This window comes from Myotis lucifugus, unplaced genomic scaffold, assembly GCF_000147115.1.
Source record: "Myotis lucifugus unplaced genomic scaffold, Myoluc2.0 scaffold_1, whole genome shotgun sequence".
Classification (NCBI taxonomy): domain Eukaryota; kingdom Metazoa; phylum Chordata; class Mammalia; order Chiroptera; family Vespertilionidae; genus Myotis; species Myotis lucifugus.
In genome coordinates this window covers 23076590-23098593 of record NW_005871049.1, presented here as the reverse complement: position 1 = coordinate 23098593, position 22004 = coordinate 23076590, and the positions used below count along the sequence as shown (strand labels likewise).

Sequence of the window (22004 nt, the reverse complement as noted above, 5' to 3'; positions counted from 1 at the left end):
TATATTATTGATTTCAGAGAGGAAGAGAGAGTGAGAGAGAAAGAAACATCAATGATGAGAGAGAATCATTGATTGGCTGCCTCTGGCATATCCCCTACTAGGGATCGAGCCTGCAACCTGGGCCTGTGCCCTTGACGAGAATCGAATCCAGGACCCTTCAGTCCTCAGGCCAACACTCTATCCACTGAGCCAAACCAGGTAGGACTCCCTCTCCCTTTTTCTAAAAAAAAATCAATAAAAACATTTTTTAAAAAGAAATCAGGTTTTAAAAAAAGAGTGGTTCTAACACTTTTCTGTTGGAACATTTTGGAAAAAGTTCCCTTTTTTTTTCTAGTTATAAACCTAATTACAGAAATGTAACTTTAAGTGTACTTTACAAAGAAAACTTGTGGCATTTTTACATTGTAAAAAAATCTGACTTAGCCCTAACTGGTTTGGCTCAGTGGATAGAGCTTCGGCCTGCAGACTGAAGGGTCCCAGGTTCAATTCCGGTCAAGGGCATGTACCTTGGTTGCGGGCACATCCCAAGCAGGGGGTGTGCAGGAGGCAGCTGATCAATGTTTCTCTCTCATTGATGTTTCTAACTCTCTACCTCTCCCCTCCTCTCTGTAAAAAATCAATAAAAATAAATTTTAAAAAAATCTGACTTAAAAACACTTTTTATTTACTGTATTTTTCTTGAACATTCTGATATGGTGCTGTGATTTTTGTGTCTATATATTTCCTGATAAAGTTTCCTCCTGAAAATATTAACTACCTCTCTCCTTCATCCATATTAAATAACTAATGTCATTCAATGAGCAAAAGGAAGTGAGTTTATTTTAAGCATGAGTTTTACCAACTATCTGTTTAACCTGAGAACATATTTAATCCAAGAAATTTCTTTGCAAACTGGTTAATGTCAAGGTATTCATTGACATTTCCATAAGGGTGTCTACTTCTTTTTTAAAAATATATTTTTATTGATTTCAGAGAGGAAGGGAGAGGCAAAGAAATATAGAAACATCAATGATGAGAGAGAATCATTGATCCGCTGCCTCCTGCACGCCCCCTACTGGGGATCGAACAACAACCCAGGCATGTGCCCTTGACCGGAATAGAACCTGGCACCCTTCAGTCCACAGTCCAATGCTCTATTCACTGAGCCAAACTGGCTAGGGCAGCATGTCTACTTCTTAAGCATTGAGATTTTCATGAGGACTGACTATAAAGTACTATAAATACTTACTTATGAGATATGACCCAAGCAGCACTTAGATGCCCTTTTTATTCACTCTACATTGGAGTAATGTGAATGTCTGAAATTTTGCCACCAGAAAATGGCATAACATTTTGTCCTTTATTGAAGTTAATCTATTTCTAGTGGGAGGATATATAAAATGGCCACCTTAATTTGTAGCTCAATATAAGTTAAATCTTTGCCTGAGAACATGGTGGGAGGAGGAAGAAAAAAACCAAGTTGCTTTTCCTGAAAATTACTGACTCATATATTTAAATGTCTACTTCATATTGCCACTTAAGGTCTAAAGGGCATGTCAAACTTAAAATATCCAAAGAAAGAACTTGATTTCTTTCCCTTCTCTTCATGGATTTCTCCATATTATTGAATAAAAAACTACCTTTCAACCAGTCCCTAAAGCCAAGAAACTTGGCTGATAGCCCACAATAAAGCCATCAGCACAACCTAATGGTTCTAGTTGTGAAAGATGTATATATTTTAAAATATATTTTGTATTGATTTCAGAGAGAAAGAGAAAGGGAGAGATAGAAACATCAACGATGGAGAGAATCATTGGTGGCTGCCTCCTGCACGCCCCCTATTAGGGATGGAGCCGGCAACCTCGGCACGTGCCCTGATCAGGAATCAAACCATGATCTCCTGGTTCATAGGTTGATGCTCAGCCACTGAGCAACACTGGCCAGGCATATTTTAAAACATCTATTTCCCATTACATCCTCAACCACCTCCCTAATCTAGACCATTATTTCTTCTCACCTGGACTGTTTCAATGCCTTTCTAATTGGTTTCTCTGTTTCAATCCTTGTCCTCATTCCAAGTCTATTTTCTACACATTAACTAGAGTGATCTGTGAAAAGCAAAAATAAAGTCATGACACTCCTCTCTGCTCAAATGCTCAAATGATTTGCCACCTCACTCTGAATAAAGTCAGAAGCCCTTCCCATGGCATTCAGGTCACAAGAGCAAAGTATCAGAGTTCACTTTAGTCTGGGAGACTCTGGATCAGTGATGGCGAACCTTTTGAGCTCGGCGTGTCAGCATTTTGAAAAACCCTAACTTAACTCTGGTGCCGTGTCACATATAGAAATTTTTTGATCTTTGCAACCATAGTAAAACAAAGACATATTTTTGATATTTATTTTATATATTTAAATGCCATTTAACAAAGAAAAATCAACCAAAAAAATGAGTTCGCGTGTCACCTCTGACACATGTGTCATAGGTTCGCCATCACTGCATCTATACCCACAGAACTCATGCAGAATCATGACGGTCCTCGGGCATTTGGACAAGGCATTTACGGTAAGATGCCTTAGAATTGATATGATGGGACAAAACCCAGAACCTCCAATTTTCAACATTGAACGGAGAATTTCTAGGGATAAGAGATAACTAACCAAACCTATTTGCTTCCTTGAATTTTACTTTAAATTTGGAACCTTAGTTTTCTCATTTTGTAAATGGAGATACTAATTGTCATATCTCACAGGGTTGTGATAAGTCTTTGCGTGAGTTAGTATGTGTAAAATGCTTGGAGCAAACCCTGGTGCACAGTAAGTACTTAGTAAATTTTAGCTGTTATTATTATAACAATTCTCCGTCTCTAACTACTTCATTCATGGAATATACCTTATCTCAAGCAGTAGCTAATTCCATTTGCCTATCACGGCACAGGCAGTTATTTACATGAGCGAAGATAAAAGCTAGGACAAATTCATCCCAAAATGTTTTGATGAGAAAGTAACATGTTACCTAAACTCTCCATGCACAAGTCATTACTTAATCCTCTACCACCAAATTCACTTTAATCTTGGATGGGAACTTTAGTTTATTTTAAAAGATTAATAAAAACTATTTTTTAAAAATTATTTTTTATTGTGTTTTCCAGTGCTGGGCTGCATGTGTAACTAAGACTTACCCATCACACCTCATTTAGGAAACTCTATCCTGTCCTTCTGTAATATGGCAAGAATTCAGAAAGTCCCTGTGCCACTTGGAGAACCAAGTGAAATGTAAGCTGTGTGATCAGCAGTTAACAAGCAAAGGAGAACCAGAGTGTTGCCAGAGAGATAAAAAGTCCATTTTGTTTCAGGGGCCAGTAATAATTTAGTTTTGTTCTAAGATTTTTCTTTGACATCAATTTCCATGGAAAGTGCTGAATTCTGGGAAGGTGGATAACTGGCCAGATCCATTCCAGGCCAATTATAAGGGAGGTGAAGTGTGGCTTAAGTATTTTTGTATGCCATTCTGAGGACTTCTGTCCTTTTTTTACACCCCTCTTTCCTCTTCTTCCTTCTACCTATGCCTCAATCTGAGACCCCATTACTCTATCATGACCCCAAATACTAATGCTAACTTCTAGTTGCTCAGAATCTAGCATCACATAGTCTATTATTTGACCATTGCCCACCTTCTCACCACAATTCCTTCCCCATCAACTGTCCACACTGAAAATAACTTATTCTTTCCCACCATATTATCTTTCCCACCATATTATCTGATTAGTGCCTGCTACTCACTGCCTAAGTTAACTAATGTAGTGAATGGCCAGTACTGGTTTCTTAATATACCCCTGTAAAATGTATTTTCTTATTAATAAGGTTGTCCAGAAGTGACAATGCCACAATTAAAGGACCAATTTCTCTAATAACGGAATTAGAGGAATTTTGGCATAGTGGTTGGGGAGAGATGTTTTTTTCTGTATTGTATCAAGAAATTCAATTTTATTGCATTATGTTCTAAATTAAACATGTATTACCCACCGTGACTAGTTTTGTTGTTGCTTTTTAAAGTTGAGATTTAATTCACATATTAAGTTCACTATTTAAAGTGTATAATTCACATGATCTCACTCATATATGGAATCTAATGAACAAAATAAATTGATGAATAAAATAGATCCAGAGACATAGAAGCATAGAACAGACTGCGGAATCTCAGAGGGAAGGCAGAGGAGGGTGGGTGGGTGGAAGAGATCAACCAAAGAATTTGTGTGCATATATGCATAACCCATGGACACAGACAATAGGGTGGTGAAGGTCTGGGGAGGGAGGGTTGGTGGGCTAGAAGGGGTTAATGGGGGAATAAGGGGAACATATGAAATACTTTCAACAACAAAGTTTTAATTAAAAAAATAAAGTGTATAATTCAGTGGTTTTAAAATATATATTTATAAGGTTGTACAACTATCACCCCTATCGAATTCCAGAATGTTTTTATCACCCTAAATGGGAAAATATTTTTGAATAGAAAAATTTTTCAAGATTATGTCTCAGAACCTGGCCGGGGTGACACAGTGGTTGAGTGTTGACCTATGAGCTAGGAGGTCATAGTTAGATTCTTGGTCGGGACACATGCCTGGGTTGTGGGCTTGGTTCCCAGTGTGGGGTGTATGAAAGGCAGCTGATCAATGATTCTCTTTCATCATTGATGTTTCTGTCTCTCGCTCCCTCTCTGAAATCAATAAAAATATATTTTTAAAAAAGAGTATGCCTCAGAACATGCCTCCTTTGCCTAGAAAAATAATTAGTTGGAATGCCTTTTAGAAGATTTAGAATTCTTTTGAATAAGAGGAATATTCAAGGCAATCACACAATAATACTTTCCTACAATTAAATTGATTACATCTACTAATTGATCACATTCACAATTAAACGGATTACATTTACAAGAACACTGTGCTAATAAGTTACAAGTATTTTGCTCTACTAAACAAAAGCAAGCAGATGGGATAAGGGCAGAAGGGGGAAACATATCCTTTCTTCACCAGTTTAAAATAATTAGCATGTTCTGTATTTTCAGGTAGGGTGGTAGAAAAAGAAATTTGGGTTGTATTGTTTAGAATTCTCTTGTCTGCAAGCACTAGAAACCAACCCTAGCTTGAACTAAGAAGAGCGATGGAGATGAAGATATAGAGGGGAAGAGGGATGGGAAGGGGGAGAGAGAGAGAGAGAGAGAGAGAGAGAGAGAGAGAGAGAGAGATTTGAGAGAATCAATATATATGAAAGCCTAAGCAATCGGTTGATTGGTTGACCCGTCTACCAGCCAACTGGTAGCTATGACACACACTGACCACCAGGGGGCAGATGCTCAATGCAGGAGCTGCAGAGTTCTCGAGTGATGCACCTGGAACCAGAAAGGAGGGAACCTGATTCTGGGGTGTGTCACCTAAGAACCGCCCTCTCTCTATCCGGGACCCCTGGGGGATGTTGGAGAGCCAGTTTCCACCCAATCCCCTCAAGCCATGAATTCGTGCACTGGGCCTCTAGTGTATTATAAAGATATAGTCAGTCACACATGTCAGTGTACTGGAACTAGAGCCTGTAGCATCCTAATGAACCAAGGAAATAGTTTGTACAATTTCTCATTTGCCATCTTTATGTGCTGACCAGCTTTCTCTGTTTTCACATTGCAGAAAACCTGGCTGCCAAATTTTTATTAGCCTACAGGTTCAGCCACCTGGTGAGAGAGTTTTCCAATTCCCAAGCACTGGGAATGGCCCAGTTTTGGACAGTTGTCCACAGCAGAACCAATCTGCTGGTGATAATTTAAGTAGACTTCAGGGGTTAGAAGAGGAGGAAAGAGCTCCCAGAAGAAGATAAATTTGGGCAATCAAAGAGGTTTTCACTATAGCAATTTCTGTGGTCTCTAAGTAGGATGGTTTCTGTTTGAAATTACTACAATTCCCTACCCTTACCACCACTAGCCTTGGGGAAAAAAATATACCCACTGCCTTGTTTGAAAATTAATTACAGTCAATACTTCCAATGTCCAATATCTTATTTCATGAAGAAAGTGATGGCTCCTAATCATAGGTAGTAGTAAAATATACAATGTAGAGTCTATTCAACTTAGCCTTTCAATGAACTGCAATGAAGACTGACTAGAAAACAGCATTCAGGAGAAGATAACAAAGGCTCTGTTACTAACATAGTCTCAGATGCCATGAGAGTTTTCCATCCCATCAATTAAATAGTGAAGAGCTATTGGGAGTTAAGGCCAAGTGCCCCTGTTACCCAGCTACAAGCTTGAAAGGAAATAGAAAACAGATTTTGCAAAAAATATTAGTTCTGAGATTTTAGCAGTTCTTGAAAATAGGCTCCTGTGATTGTCATAGTTTGCCTTAAAAGGGTATTTGAAAATTCTATGAAAAACAAATGACCAATAAGAAATTTATAAGTGTGCAACCTCATTAATAAAAAATAAAGCAAAAACCCTTGGTTTGGTCAGCAATTTGGCAATACCATTAATAAAATGATTATTATTCATTGTTGATGCAGAGGTGTAGAAATGGGCACTGTCAGGCTCTGCAGATGGGGTGAAAATGGGCACAAACTTTTTAAAGGCAAATTAAGCTGTCTGTATCAAGTATTTTGTTTGTTTTTTCAAGGTTTTTTAAAAAGAAATTTATCCCCAGAACACACACCCCCGCCCCCCCCCGACACACACACAAATATTTGCAAGTATGTTCATTATGACATTGTTTCAATAAACAAAGATCAAAGGGAAAAAAATCAAATTATCAAGTATAAAATGAATAAATGGCTAAGTAAATTAAGGCTTAGCAACACAAAAAAATACTAGGCAACTGTGTGTGTGTGTGTGTGTGTGTGTGTGTGTGTGTGTGAGAATCCTTACCTGGGGATATTTTTCCATTGATTTTTAGAGAGGGTGAAAGGAAAGGGGGGGGTGGGAGGGGCTGGGGATTGAGCCTGCAACTGAGGTACATGCCCTTGACCAGAATCAAACCCTCAACCCTTCAGTCTGGGCACTGACACTCTATCCACTGAGCCAGACGGGCTGGGGCCTATGCAACCACCACTCCTGCTTTGGCTGATGCTGTTTGCTGAAACCTTCACTATCTGCTGGATCCGCCCTGCCTGGCCGAGCTCTCTTTTTTGGCTACTACTGAGTGAACCTCTCCGGTGTTCCTTATGTCTGGGCAACTTCCTATTCTCCTGATTGTCTTGATCACCTGACTAAATAAATGGCTTTTCAGATTTATACCACCAATTCCTTATAAGAGTTTCCCTTGATTATTGAGACTTGAAGCTTATCAGTAATTGGCTGGGTCACCTTTATCCACCCTCTCAACCTTTCCACCAGTTACTAGCATCACTGTCACTCTGGTGTGTGTACTTGATATAAAGCTTGGTGTATATCTTTTAACTCATTCTTCATTCTTCCCTCACAGTCTGAATGTTTTTTTCTTTCCAGGGCCTCGAGAATCTTCCTGTGCTTGATATTTCTGATTTTCATCATCTTTTGCTATACAGCCCCACTCTCCTTGTTTTTAATACAATATATTTCTGTTTTCTCTTATGCTAAATTCTTCAAATAATTTTCCTTAAGCACTGTTTTCATCATGGCTTTTCTCGTTCAGAGTTCTACAGTGGCATTTGGTATGCTTAATCATAACAGTTAAAAACCCTCCAGCTAAATCAAGACTGCTCATTTTCTCCCTTCTTTACATGCTTTTCCGAGCTTATTTTATATTATTTTCTATCCCAGTTCCTCTACTTCATCCAAAACTACCTGCTTTCTTTCTCCTGTACTAATACACAAGCATTGCTCAAGGAAAGATCAACTACATTCGCGATCTCTGCCTGAGCTATCGTGTGTGTGTGTGTGTGTGTGTGTGTGTGTGTGTGTGTGTGTCGGGGGGGGGGATACCTTGTTGAAGCTACTCCTTTGAGCTGCCTCCCCACTTATAAAATCAACATTACTAGCCCTAGATTTCTTGTTGTGAAACCCCTCAGATAATGCATGAGAAAGTGTTTTATAAACTGCTCGGTGATGCGCGAGAACAAGGGAGCTCAGTGACATGGACAGCTACATATCCAGAAAGCTGCTGCAATCTCCCCTCCATGTGATCTGATTTTGATAGAAAAAGCATGTATCAACTAATTTTCTATTTATTTATTTATTTGTTTGTTTATTTATTTATTTATTTTAAGCAAGAGTGGGAGGGGGGGGGAGAGAGAGAGAGAGGTAATTGTTCCACTTATTTATGCATTCATTGGTTGCTTCTTGTATGTGTCCTGACTGGAGAATGAACCCCCAACCTTGGTTCAACGCTCTAACCAACTGAGCTATCCAGCTAGGACTGAAATAATTTTCCAATTTAAATATTTTAAAGACACACACACACACACACACACACACACATAATGCCTCCTGGATAAAACATCTGATTTGCAGATGTACTCTGCTTGGTCCCTGCCTTTTACTTGAGAATATGTTCTCTGCTTAGCATCTTGGTTCATCATGACAAGTAATGTTGGCTCCTTAAAAGTTGGCAAGCAAAACTCTTGTCTCTGAGGATATTTAAATCTTTCTTGGCTCATGGTCGTTTCCTCTTGGGTGTTGAAATGAAACGATGCCTTCCAGCTTTTCTGAAATAGAGCTGTAAGAAAGACTCAGGATGTTTTCACTTGACAAAAAGATCTTCATAAATCACAGATGCAATGGGCTGTGGTCATGGTGAGCAGCTCTTCAAGATCCCTCAGATCTTCTGCTTTCGTTTTAGACTCTAATTATTTAGGTTATTTTTCTACCTCTCCCCTCCTTTTCTTTCTTAGTGTTAATTAACTGAAGATATTTCCCTGACATTTTCTTCTCTGTTATTTTCCCAAGGCTTAAATTTTTTTCCTGGTAGTTCTGACAGACCATCTGTCAAAATTTTGCTGGTTTCACAGCAGTTCCATCCTGTTTCTCTCTCTCTCTCTTTCTTTTTAAAATTGCACAAATAATACACAAATAAATTCTCATTGCAAATGGTCCAAACAACACAGACATTTATAGAGCAATATATTGGAGTTCCTATTCACCCAATTCTCACTCCCAACTCCTTTTCCAAAGGTAAGCAAAAGGTAACCAGCACTGTTACAGTTTTATGGGTATCTGTATCATGGTTCTCCAGAGAAACAGGACCAATAGATTATATATATAAATTAGGAACTGGCTTACATGGCTATTGAGGCCAAGAACCGAAATAATGATCTGCCATCTGCAAGCCAGAGAACCAGGAAAGCTGGTGGTTTGATTCAGTCCAAGACTGCAGGCCTGAGAATGTGGGAGGATGATTGCGTAAGACCCAGTCTGAGTCCAAAAGCCCAAGAGCCAGGAGCACTGATGTCTGAGGGCAGAAGATAAATGTCCCAGCTCAAGCAGAGACCACATTCATCCTTCCTCCACCTTTTTGTCTTATTTGGATCCTCAATGGATTGGATGCTGCCCACTCTTATTGGTGAGGGTGATCTGCTTAACTCAGTCTACCGATACAGATGCTAATCTCTTCCAGACACGTCCAGAAATAATGATTTATTAGCTATCTGAGTATCTCTTAGCCCAGTCAAACTGACAGAACAGGAAAGTAAATCTAAATAAAAGATAAGGAGGTGGGGGGGGGGAGTTAAATATAATATAAATCCAAAATAGATCTGTTTTCTTAAGGAGACAAAATTTAACAATTAAGTCAAATAAGTAAATTTAGGAATTGGTGATAGAGCGAGGACTTAAATTGTGGGGTAAAACTGACAGTAAAACATATATGTATTAATATAAGTAATATTTTAGAAATCAACATACTTAACTATTGAAAAAAAAATACTGAGAAAAAAATAAAGCCAGCATTACTGTAGAGAAGGAACTCGGACGCATTAGATGCGCTGCGCATTTTCTGAGCCCACCTAGAACTGCTTTCCTGCAGCCCCTGGGAGCTGATCTGGGTAGCCTGTTGGGCCAACCCCAGTGGGAACTGGTGTGAAGAGACGGAAGGAAAGCCAGCATTACTGCGTAGCTATCAGAGTTCAAAACTGCAGAAAGACAGAAAAGAAAATATCTAGTCTTGAATATGTGAACTTAATAAAATCAGGAACACAAAAGTGTTTGTTTTATAAGTCTGGCTGCAGTATATTGATATTTCCATACTATTTAGTAGTCTCGTGGAATTAGTGGCCCTGTTACTCAATTATCATTACAATGATTCTACAAATATTAAGACTGAGATCAATTTGAGTCAGTCTCTTCATGTAGTGCTAACCATTGTTTTCAATTTCATAACTAGTGTCACCCACAAATTATCACATGAATATTAAATACCTAAGTGCTGAGCAATTATTTATGAACAACTGGTGAATAAAAAGCACACTTAAAACCAATCAGTGTAAATTAGTAACTATATTGTATTTTAGAAAAGGTATTTTTCTCCTCCAAGTTATTTTGGGGGGTTTGGTTTGTCTGAACAATGTCCTAAGTTCTCCATTCTGCCTGTACATGTGGTCTGAGGCAGATTATTAATTTTTTAAAACTCACTTTATTGACTTCAGAGAGGAAGGGAGAGGGAGAGATAGAAACATCAATGATGAGAGAGAATCATTGATTGGCTGCCTCCTGCACAGCCCCCACTGACGATTGAGCCTGCAACCTGGCATGTGCCCTGACCAGGAATTGAACTATGACCTTCTGGTTCAACTGAGTCACGCCGGCCAGGCTGAGGCAGATTATTGAAAACACAGTGAAGGGTAGGCTTCATTGCAATTTGTAGGCTCTGTTCTCCCTTGAAGGAATGCAAGCCAAACATAATTGCTCCAATTCACTGGACTCTGGCTGGGTTTCTTGCATAAAAAATAATAACAGAAGGCAATTAAACACATGAACAGACTGAGTAAAATTGCAGTGTGTTAACCCTGAAAGAGAACACACCTAAATGCCACTCTCGTGATTGTGCTATTTCAGAACATGTCTGCTCTCAAAAAATGTTGCAGATGAATGTCTAGAAGGAAATCTGGCTTAATTTCATTAACATATATAAATTGTCTGTGTATAAATTCCAACAACACATTCATGAAATTGAAGCAGCTTTTCATTCTCCTCCTTCTCCCAATTAAGATATTTTTCCTTTTGTATTATTCTTGATTATTGTTCACCAAGTAAACCCAACAGAGATTTTGCCATTTTTTTGAAGTGAACGTATCAAGATTTTATTGTCATATAATAAAACAAAACATGAAGCTTAGAACTGGATCACTTGACCCTTTCTCTTCTTATCTCCTCCCAGTTCAAAATGCTTTCATCTCTTAATAGCCAGCATTCTCTTAGGTCTGCAGTTGGGCTCAACGCATTTAAGCCTCAGCACCATCTTTGTAGTTTCGGAACATCGGCTTAGTCTGCCCGCCGTAGCCACTCTGCTGCCTGTCATAACACCGCTTTCCCTGCACACACAGAGGATCCTTGTCCTTCTTGTCCTGTGTTGCTTTGTGGGGTTGATGCTTGCCACACTTTTTACAGAAAGTTCGGCGGGTTTTAGGAACATTCACCATGTTTGTGAGCGCGCTATCAGCAGGGAAAGCTTGCCATTTTTAACTGTAACATAAACAACCACGTGGCTTTAAAGTCAGGAAAATACTAGTAACTTGTTCATGTATATTTTAACAGAGTCCCTGAACTCTAGTTGGTTGTATGAAAGAGGTTTAGGACCTTGAAGGCTCAGAGGGACAGAGACCAGGCCCAAGTATTGTTGGGAAACTGGGCGGAAGCCAGACAGAACCATGTTTTCCAATGTATCCACAAACCCTACTTCTGTGTACCCCAGACTAGGTAGCTCTGTGCATATTCACTTCCAGACTCCCTTTAAACTTGTTTCTCTTAAAATGTAATTTTGGTGCCCAGCCAGCGTGGCCCAGCTGGTGTGACCTATGAACCAGGAGGTCATGGTTGGGTTCCCAGTCAGGGCACAAGCCCCAGTTGTGTGCTTGGTGCCCAGTGTGGGGGGGGAGGGGGGGGCATGCAGGGGGCAGTCAATCCGTGATCACTGATGTTTCTATCTCTCTCTCTTCCTCTCTGAAATCAATAAAAATATATTTAAAAATGTAAGTTTGGTGACTAAATTCTTACTTTTCCTGTACATCTATCTCTAAAACGGGAGTAAAGGTAAATGGAATGAAAGGAATGTATTTCCAATCTTCCACTTATGGAGATACAAAAGTAAAATACACTTACAGTTGCCCACTATTGGTCTACTTCATATGGGTTTCCTTTTATAAAACTGTTTTACTGGCCTGGCCGGTATGGTTCAGTGGTTGAGCTTTGACCTATGAACCAAGAGGTCACAGTTTGATTCCTGGTCAGGGTAGATGTCTGGGTTTCGAGCTCAATCTCCAGTGTAGGGTGTGCAAGAGGCAGTCGATCAATGATTCTCTGTCATTGTTGATGTTTCTATTTCTCTCTCCCTCTCCCTTCCTCTCTGCAATCAATAAAAATATATTTAAAAATAATAATAAAATAAAACTGTGTATGAAACTGGTATATAATGTCAACAGATCAATAAAAATCTTAAAACACATATTTTACTTGGGTCTTTTGTAGAGTAATCATGTGCTTCAATGTGACTATCAAGATTGAAATAAATCTAGCCTCAAAAAAAAAATTAGAAGATTCTCTAATGTTTATATTTTTCTTTCCAGATATTTTCTATTTCTAGACAACATATAAGGAAATTAAGTGGTAAGGACAGTAAAGAAATAATGAGTTATTCTGCATTTGAAAATCTTTTTTTCCTTTTAAAAGAGAGTATTGTTTCAGAGAAGAACTAAGATCACCTAGAATTTGAACAACTGCTATAAATAGATTACCCAGAGCTACTTCTTTTGCCAAGGTAATGTGATTTCTCTTTTTCCCCTGGGCTAGTTTCATCCCAATTCTTTACTTTTTCTTCTTTGGTAAAAGTAGATCTTCTTATTGTGGGAATTCCTTCCTTTCTCCCTTCCCAGCCCAGCCATCTTGGTGGCTGCTCTTGGCTGGGGGCTGTCCCCCATCTAAGGCAGGGAGATGGTAGCAGCAAAAAAAGACAAAAAAGTGACGGGAGTTGACCAACCCTCAGCTCCAACTTGTTATGAAAAGTGGAAAGTACCTGCTAGGGTACAAGCAGAGTCTGAAGATGATCAGACAAAGTGAACCTGCTCAGCCTCACCAACAACTGTCCAGTCTTGACGAAATCTGAAACAGAGTACTATGCCAGGTTGGCCAAGACCGGTGTCCATCACTACAGCGGTAATGAGATTGAACTGGGCCCAGCGTGCGGAAAATACTACAGAGTCTGCACACTGATTATCATTGATCCAGGGGATTCTGATATCATTAGAAGCATGCCAGACTAGACTGGTGAAAAGTAAATCATGCAAAATTTTTCTTTAATAAAACTGGCCACAGCTTGGTTTAAAAAAAAAAAAAGTAGATTTTCTTCTTCAGGCACTAAAACCCTCAGTTTGTTTTTATGAACTACCAGAGACTTGATTTATAGAAATAATTCAACAGATTGTAGTAAACATTTTTGATTGGGTAATGGGGAACGTTGCTCAGATATATGATGACAAATATTTTATTGATTTTTAAAAATAATTTTTTATTTTTCAATTACAATTGACATACAATATTATATAAGTTTCAGGTGTACACCCCAGACATTTTTTAAAAAAAGTGATCATCCAGCCCAGCCGTGTGGCTAAGTGGTTGAGCTCTGTCAGGGTTGCAGGCTCAATCCCCAGCAGGGGGCGTGCAGGAGGCAGGCAATGATGATTCTCTCTCATTGATGTTTCCATCTCTCCCTCTAAACTATAAGTTTAGACTAAAAAGTCTAAATGTTTTGATTTTCTTATTGAGGATCCAAAATGAGATTAAACACCTCTGATTCCTTTTAATACCACTGCTTCCTTTTTTTTTCTTCCCGAAGATCACCATCATACCCCATTTCATATCTATTTAACATTTACAATATGCCAAGAACTAAATAAAAGACAAAATTTCTCCCCTTGAGATAGGAACTTAAAGTATCACCTTATGTTTATTGTGGGTGTTTGGGAAGCATTTTCTCTATTGCATATAAGTATTAGTAGGAAATATAGGAGCTGGTATCCACCGAGTAGGGGACATTTTATGCATATATTACACAAGCTGCTTGTGAATAAAATGGTGAGCAAGGGCCTTTCCTCCCACTGTCGGCAGTGCTGAACTTGAATTTGGTAAAACATTGGCAAAAAAGGGAATCGGGTGTGGGTGGTGGGTGGGTGGGTGGGGGTGGGTGTGATAGGACCATGGCAGCAGGGGGAAACAGATCAGATATCCGATGTTCAAGTGTCAGAAAGAAAAAAGCAAACCTTCATAGCTGGGAGCTGGCCTAGTACTGCCAACAGGGCCTTAGAGTTGATGGTACTTATAGATAGGCCACAATGTTCTCCTGTTGAGTATAAACAACCTCTTAGAGCACCAATATTTCATGAGGTCACTCTGTGCTGGTGGTTAAGTGAAACAAAAACAAGACCACTTTGCAACTGCATCCGAGCTCAACAAAAAACAAGGTCACTGTGAAGTCATAACAATAATCAAAGGATTTCCTAGCAGAGTAACTTCGGGTTCTTTACCAATTGCAGCCTTAGCCCCACTTCATCCCTCCAGTCTTCTAGATAAAAATAATTAAGATTCCTCATCATAGAATTGCTCTTACTTCCCAACAGCACCTAATCCATGGCAAATACCTGTTTTTTAGAACCCTCCCTAAAAATGTCTAACACAAGCCCAATTCCCATAGAAAGTTCCTTCTAACTCTTTTTTAAAAATATATTTTTATTTATTTTAGAGAGGAATGGAGAGGAAGAGATAGGAACATCAATAATGAGAGGGAATCATTGATCAGCTACCTCCTGCACGCTCCCTACTGGGGATGGGGCCTGCAACTGGGGCATGTGCCCTGACTGGGAATCAAACCGGGATGCTTTAGTCTGCAGGCCGACACTCTATCCATTGAGCCAAACCAGCTATGGCCCTTCTAACTTTTTTTCAATGAGATGTCCCATAGTTTCCACATGGTGTGTGGTCTCCATGGTTGCAATGAGTCCAGCCTAAAACCACATTTGTCTGACTCACAGGTGTTACTGATGGTCTGTGGCTGCAGGGCATCACCAATAGGCAGACCCAGACTTAGAATTTCTATGTATTTTCTTTTCAAAATGAAATCACTGAGCCTGTTTTTAAAAATGAAGATTCTTTGCTCAATCCTAGATCACTTGGACCTCTGGTGAGGCCCAGGATCTGCATTTTAACAAGCTCTCCAGGTGGTTCTTATGTGCATGAAAGAGTGTAAAATGTTCTATATGTTTTCCACATGTGCTGAAGAAGTCTGTCCAAGTAAAGCCAGAATGAGACTGAACGCTTTACCCCAAATCTGTACCCATATCTTTGGGAGAAAACTTCCCAAACCTGCCAAGCTTAAAAATACAGGTTTATATGCACACCCATCCTCATATTCTCAGATTCCGAATTTGTCAATTAGCCTATTTACTAACATTTGTAACCCCAAAGTCACTATTGGTGGTACCTGCTGGCCATTTGCAGTCATGTGCAGACTCAAAAATTTTGAGTCACCTGATGTTCTTGTTCCCAGCTGAGGTCAAAAAGAAGGCATCTTTCATCCTTGTTTCAGCTCTCACACTGTGATAGCCAGAGGATGGAACCGGCATGGGGAAGTGCAAAAAGTTCCTGCAAGTCACATAATTCTTTTATAAACCTCTCGCTTTCCTCTGTACTCCTAATTTTTTATTATGAATATATACTAGAGACCCGGTGCATGAAAATTCATGCATTGGAGGGGGGGTCCCTCAGCCCAGCCTGCCCCGCTCACAGTCCGGGAGCCCTCAGGGGTGGGAGGCGACCCAGCAATCAGAGAAAGGCGATGCCCCCATCACACCTCTGCTGCTGTCACTGCCGGCAGTGCAAGCCTCGGCCGGCCCTGGTTACCTGAGTCTCGGGCCAGCCCTGGGTGGCTGGGGAGCTGAGGGGACTGGGGGACTCCGGAGGCAGGCATGTGAAGTGGCCGGGCCCCAGGCCCGGCCTTGCCGCGCGCCTGCCATTCTGGCAGGGCTGAGGGGACTGGCCGCCGCCATCTTGTGGCTGTGGGCGCCACCATCTTTGAGGGAGTGACAGTCAATTAGCATATCCCCTCCTTATTGGCTGTGGGCGCCACCATCTTTGTGATGGCATGAGGGTCAATTAGCATATTCCCTCTTTATTAGATAGGAGATACATATATATAATTTACCATTTTAACAATTTTTAAGTGTACAATTCAGTGGTATTAAGTACATTTACAATGTTTCACAATTCATTTCCAGACTTTTTCCATCATTCTGAATAATAACACCTCATGCCCATCTGCCCCCAGTCCTTGGTAACCTCAAATTTGCTTTCTGTCACTGATTTTGCCTATTCTAGGAACCTTATAAAAGTTAAATTATAAAACAGCTGAGCTTTTGTGTCTGGCTTATTTCACTTAGCATAGTATTTTCAAGTTTCATCTATGTTGTAGCAAATATCAAAATTTCACCCCTTGTTCCAGATGAATACTATCCCATTGTATGTATATACCACATTTTGTTTATCTATTCACATGGAGATTTGGGTGGTTTCCTCCTTTTGTCTCTTGTCAGTAATACTATTATAAACATTTGCATACAATTATATTTTTGGGTTCTTGTTTTCAATTCTTTTGGGTATCTACCTAGAAGTGGAATTGCTGGGTAATTATGATTATTCTAAGTTTAGTTTTTGAGGAACTGCCACTATAGAAAAAAATCTTAAATTTTTTGCCCACTGAGAGTGAATAGTGACACAACCCTTGAAGAGACATTTTATAACATTTTTATAACATTTTCTCCCTCTGGGATACTTGTTAAAATAAATACTCCAGCAATCCCTTGTGAGACTGATACTCAGGAATCTTATCCCTCTTTTTAAAAATACATATAATTTTATTGATTTCAGAGAGGAAGGGAGAGGGAGAGAATTAAAAAAACATCAATGACGAGAGAGAATAATTGATTGGCTGCTTTCTGCACACCCTCTACTGGGGATCGAGCCCGCAACTCTGGCATGTGCCCTGCTGGGGAATCAAGCCATGACCTCCTGGTTCACAGATGGACGCTCAACCACTGAGCCACACCAGCTGGGCCTAGCTCTCTTTTTTTGGGTTAACTAATAGATTCCAAGTGTATTGGACAAGGACATGTCTAGCCCTACATAACTTTATTCTGCTACTACTACCACTAATAATAGAAGCATTAGTGGTATAGTAATGTACTGTTAATAAAAAGCAAACATTTTGCATGTGTTATTTGTTTCTCAAAGATACCCAACTCTAACAACTATTAAATAATAAAACTCTTTAAAATGGTATTTCAGAAATTAAATCCAAGTTTCTCAATGATATATGGCTGCATCTACAGTGATTGCAGGTGAGGGCAAACACAGTGGTAGAATTTTTCCTATGTGAGAATTGAAATCAGTGGTACTATACCCTATAGTACTATAATTTCCAAATTAGTCATGTTCATTAACACACCCTACTAGATTGGGAATTAAGTATTAAACACACACTTGATTACATTTTCCTAAAAGATCCCTAAACCAGAGGCTGTCTGACTGATCGCCTGAAGCAACGTGACCCTTTCGACAGCAACATGGGTCTTGATTGTGACTCACATGAGTTGATGTGGTCTTTCAGGGATCGCAGTGAGGATCAGGTGCCTTGGGATGGTCCTGGGGTCTGAGAACAGGACTGTAGCCTTTCCAAGAAGAGTATTTGAAGGTGCTTCCCACCCACCTGTCCACCTGCCAACCCACTCTCAGCAGATTTGTCACTGCCCTGGTAGTAAGAGCAGAGAGACACAGAAAGTTGGCTGGCTTTCTGCAAATTGTTTAAAACATATCTTCTAAAATGTAAAGCCCTTTGTTAGCAAAATGTAATAGGTCAGGAAAATTAAACTATCTAAAATTAAACTAGTACAGGTTTATGGTTAATGGTTGGGTACCTTATAAATTCTCAGTCTGCATTCGTCAGGAGATTTAGGGTGTTCTTTGTTCCTCTTACAGCAAAGCAAGTTTTTAACAAGGGTTTTCAAAATACCTAGGCTAGTCTTTGGAAAGAGGGGGGAAAGGGAATAAATAATTGCCTCCTATCTTTGGCTTCAATACTTTTCCCTCATATAATTCTTTTTTTTTCCTAAAAAAATAACTTAATTGAAATACATACACATAATGAAATGAAGCCTTTTAAGGCATACAATTCAATGTAGTTCAACATAATCACAGAGTTGTGCAACCATCTCCACTATCTAATTTCAGAACATTTTCATCATCCTAAAAAGAGACCTTGTATCCATTAGTAGTCCCTTCTTGCCCCTCACTTCCTCTAGTCCCTGGTAACCACTAATCTATTTTCTATCTCTAGATTTGTCTATCTGGATATTTCATATAAATGGAATCATACATCATACAATATGTGGTCTTCTGTGATTGGCTTCTTACACTTAGCATAATGCTGTTTATGTTGTAGCATGCATCAGTACTTCATTTATTTTTATTTCTGAATACTATTTCATTGTATGGATATAACACATTTTGTTCATCTAGTTGCCAATTGGTGAACATTTGAGTTGTTTCCAGTTTTTGTCTATTATGAATAATGCTATGGACATCTGTGTGGCCATGTGTTTCAATTATCTTGGGTAAATATTTATGGTTTTAAATTTTAATGTAATTAAACTACTGTTTAAGCAAATTCATATAGACTATTTCACACTCTAGAGGTGAATTCACATGTGACAGTATTTTCATTTTATAACATACTAGTGAACTGGTGCACGGATTCATGCACATTGAAAGAAAATTAATTAGAAGAAATATTTTAATATTGCTATTCGCCCTTTCTCTATAATAGAAGTGTCAGAAATGAAAGAAAATTAGTAAAATGTATATGAAAATAATTGATTAATAAATTAACAATAACAACATGATATAACAATAACAAAGACATTATATAAAAACAACATTGATAAAAACAATGACTGATAAATTGATTAAAACTTATTCAAATATTTCCCTGTATACCACATTAAGAGTAAAAACACTTCAGAGTGCTTGACTAATTTCCCTTGTGATGAAGGGAAAGTGGAATCACCCAGCCCTGCAAAGAATCGGGCTCCCTCCTCTCTGGTTCCAGGGTGCGTCACTCCAGAACCGCAGCTGCCAAGTCACCGCAGCTCTTGCGTTGAGCGTCTGCACCCCCCCCCGCCGCTGGGGGGGTCAGAGGGCATCATAGGTTACCAGCCCGTCGGACGGTCGGATGGTTGGATGGTCACTTAGCCTTTTAAATATATATAGATAATATCATAAATTAATTCACTTGGAAATTACTGATACTGAATATTTGGACTGGAACCCGGATTCTTTGTCCACCGGAATCGAAGAATGAATACACAGACAGAAAGTGCTATAGCATAGGTGGAGATTTATTGAAGAACAAGTACAGACTCCCATGTGGGGAGAGGGAAGAGTCCCACAGAATGAACTCCCAGGTAGGGAGGGGAAAAAGGGTCCCACTGAGTTCCTTTTCTCTATGGCTTATAAAGGCTGCAGTTCCTGTGTCCTGATATCCTCTCTGATTGGTCAATATTCCCCTTCAAGTTGGTTACTATAGTAACTCCTGGGCTCAAAGGTTGAACCTCACATGAGACATGTGAGTTTCTCCCCCCTCCTTCCCCATTGTTCCCTTATTCCAGCGGTTCTCAACCTGTGGGTCTCGACCCCTTTGGCAGTCCAACGACCCTTTCACAGGGGTCACCTAAGACCATCCTGCATATCAGATATTTACATTACGATTCATAACAGTAGCAACATTACAGTTATGAAGTAGCAACAAAAATAATTTTATGCTTGGGTCACAACATGAGGAACTGTATTGAAAGGGCCAGAAGGTTGAGAACCACTGCTTGGGCTTTCTTCTTCTGAATGAAGGGCTTCCTTCTCTTTATTTTATAAATATAGACCTTTCTTGGCTACTTCCAGTTCCCTTGTCTTATGTAAATATACCTGTTGCTGCTCCCTTGTCTTATGGAGCTGTAACTGCACCTGGCTTCCTTGTCTTATGGAAATGTACCTTCTCCCAGTCTGCAGCCCCACGCTTTTCAATGGATCCCAATTCTAAAAAATCCCTAAGCCTGCCTATGTTCCCCCCAAATTCCTGCTTCATTACTACTTGAAGTAGGACTATAAAATGGTGGGACTGTTAAAATAGATTGTTTACAATCAAACTATAAATGCAAAAATAATCCTGTATATCTTAAATAGAATCCAAAGTACATTAAAAGACTGCTAATCCATGACCAAGTGGGATTTATTCCAGAAATGCAAATGTAGCTTATAGCTTTAAACAAACTATTAATATAATTCACCATATTAATAAGTCAAAGGAGAGAAACTATAGCCATTTTGATTGATATAAAAAATGCATTTAATAAAATTTAACATAGATTTTCAATGAAAACACTTAGTAAAGTAGATTAGATGAATATTTCTTTAATTTATTAAAGTCCAGAGTAAAATAGAGGTGCTGCTAATATATTTAAGTCAAGGAATCAAATAAGAGCTGAAATGGAGGAAACAAAAGTATCATTTTTTGCAGATGATTTAAAACTATATTACAAAATTAATAGTTGGTGTATATATAGAAAATATCTAGTTATAAAATATATTGACAGACAATACATCAATTTCAATGGCAACAAAAGTGTAAATTACCTACGAAAACTTGAACAAGCAATGCTATATAAAGAAAATGGTCAACCTTTATTGAGGTCTGACTCTAAATACAATGCTTTAATCACTATGCTAGAAATATTCATGCATATTAACTTATATGATAAAGATAGCATTTCAAGTAAGTGGTTTTAAAAAGAGATCTACTACAAGGGTTTGGGACAACAGGTCAGTCATCTGGAAAAAAACAAAATAGATCAGCCCTAACCAGTTTGGCTCATTGCATAGGACATCGGCCCGTGGACTGAAGAATCTGGGGTTCAATTCCTGTCAAGGGCATGTACCTCGGTTGCAGGCTCAAGGCAACTAATCGATGTGACTCTCTCACATCCATGTTTCTCTCTCTGTCTCTTCCACTCTCTCTAAAAATCAATGGAAAAAAATATCCTCCGGTGAGAATAACAAAAAATAAAACAACCTAAAAAGACAAATAAAAAACAAACAGATCAGGATTTCAACTCCTTATATGTAAACTAGAGGCCCAGTACACAAATTCATGCATGGGTGGGGTCCGGCCAGCCAGGCCCCAATCAGGGCGGATCGGGGCTGGGCCTATTGGGAGGAGGAGATGGTGAGAGGTTGGCTGGCCTGCCCGCCCCGATTGGGCCCTATCAGGGCCAGGCCAGCCGGGGGAAGGGGCCACAAGCGATTGGCTGGCAGACCCTGCCCCCAATTGGGGTTGGGGGGCCGATTGGGGGCAGGGCAGGCCATGGGAAGGAGCTGTGGGTGGTGGGCCAGCCAGCTCTGCCCCCAAATGGGGTGGGGTGCTGATTGGGCCAGCAGCCTGGGGGAGGGGCCATAGGTGGTTGGCTGGCCAGCCCTGCCCCTGATGGGGTGTGGGGGCTGATCTGGGGTGGGGCTGGGTTGGGGAAGGGGCTGCAGGCCTGTGCCTATTGGGGTGGGGGGGATCAGGGGCAGGGCCAATGCGGGGGAAGGGCTGCCGGCTGATCAGGGTGGTGGGGACCCATTGGGGGTGTGGCTGGCCAGGAGGAGGGGCTGCAGGAGGTTGGCTGGCCAGCCCCGCCCCCTATTGGGGTGGAGGATTGTGATCAGGGGCTGGCTGGCCAGGGGGAGGGGCTGTGGGGCTATTGTGGTGGGGTGGGCTGATTGGGGAGGGGCT

The 22004-nt window shown here is 40.0% G+C and overlaps 2 pseudogenes; one reads left to right on the top strand and one right to left on the bottom strand.

Annotated features, from left to right (window-relative positions):
• Nucleotides 1-11255: 11255 nt before the first annotated feature.
• On the bottom strand, nucleotides 11256-11562 carry LOC106697243 (annotated as a pseudogene).
• On the top strand, nucleotides 11561-13471 carry LOC102434858 (annotated as a pseudogene).
• The last annotated feature ends 8533 nt before the right edge of the window (nucleotides 13472-22004 follow it).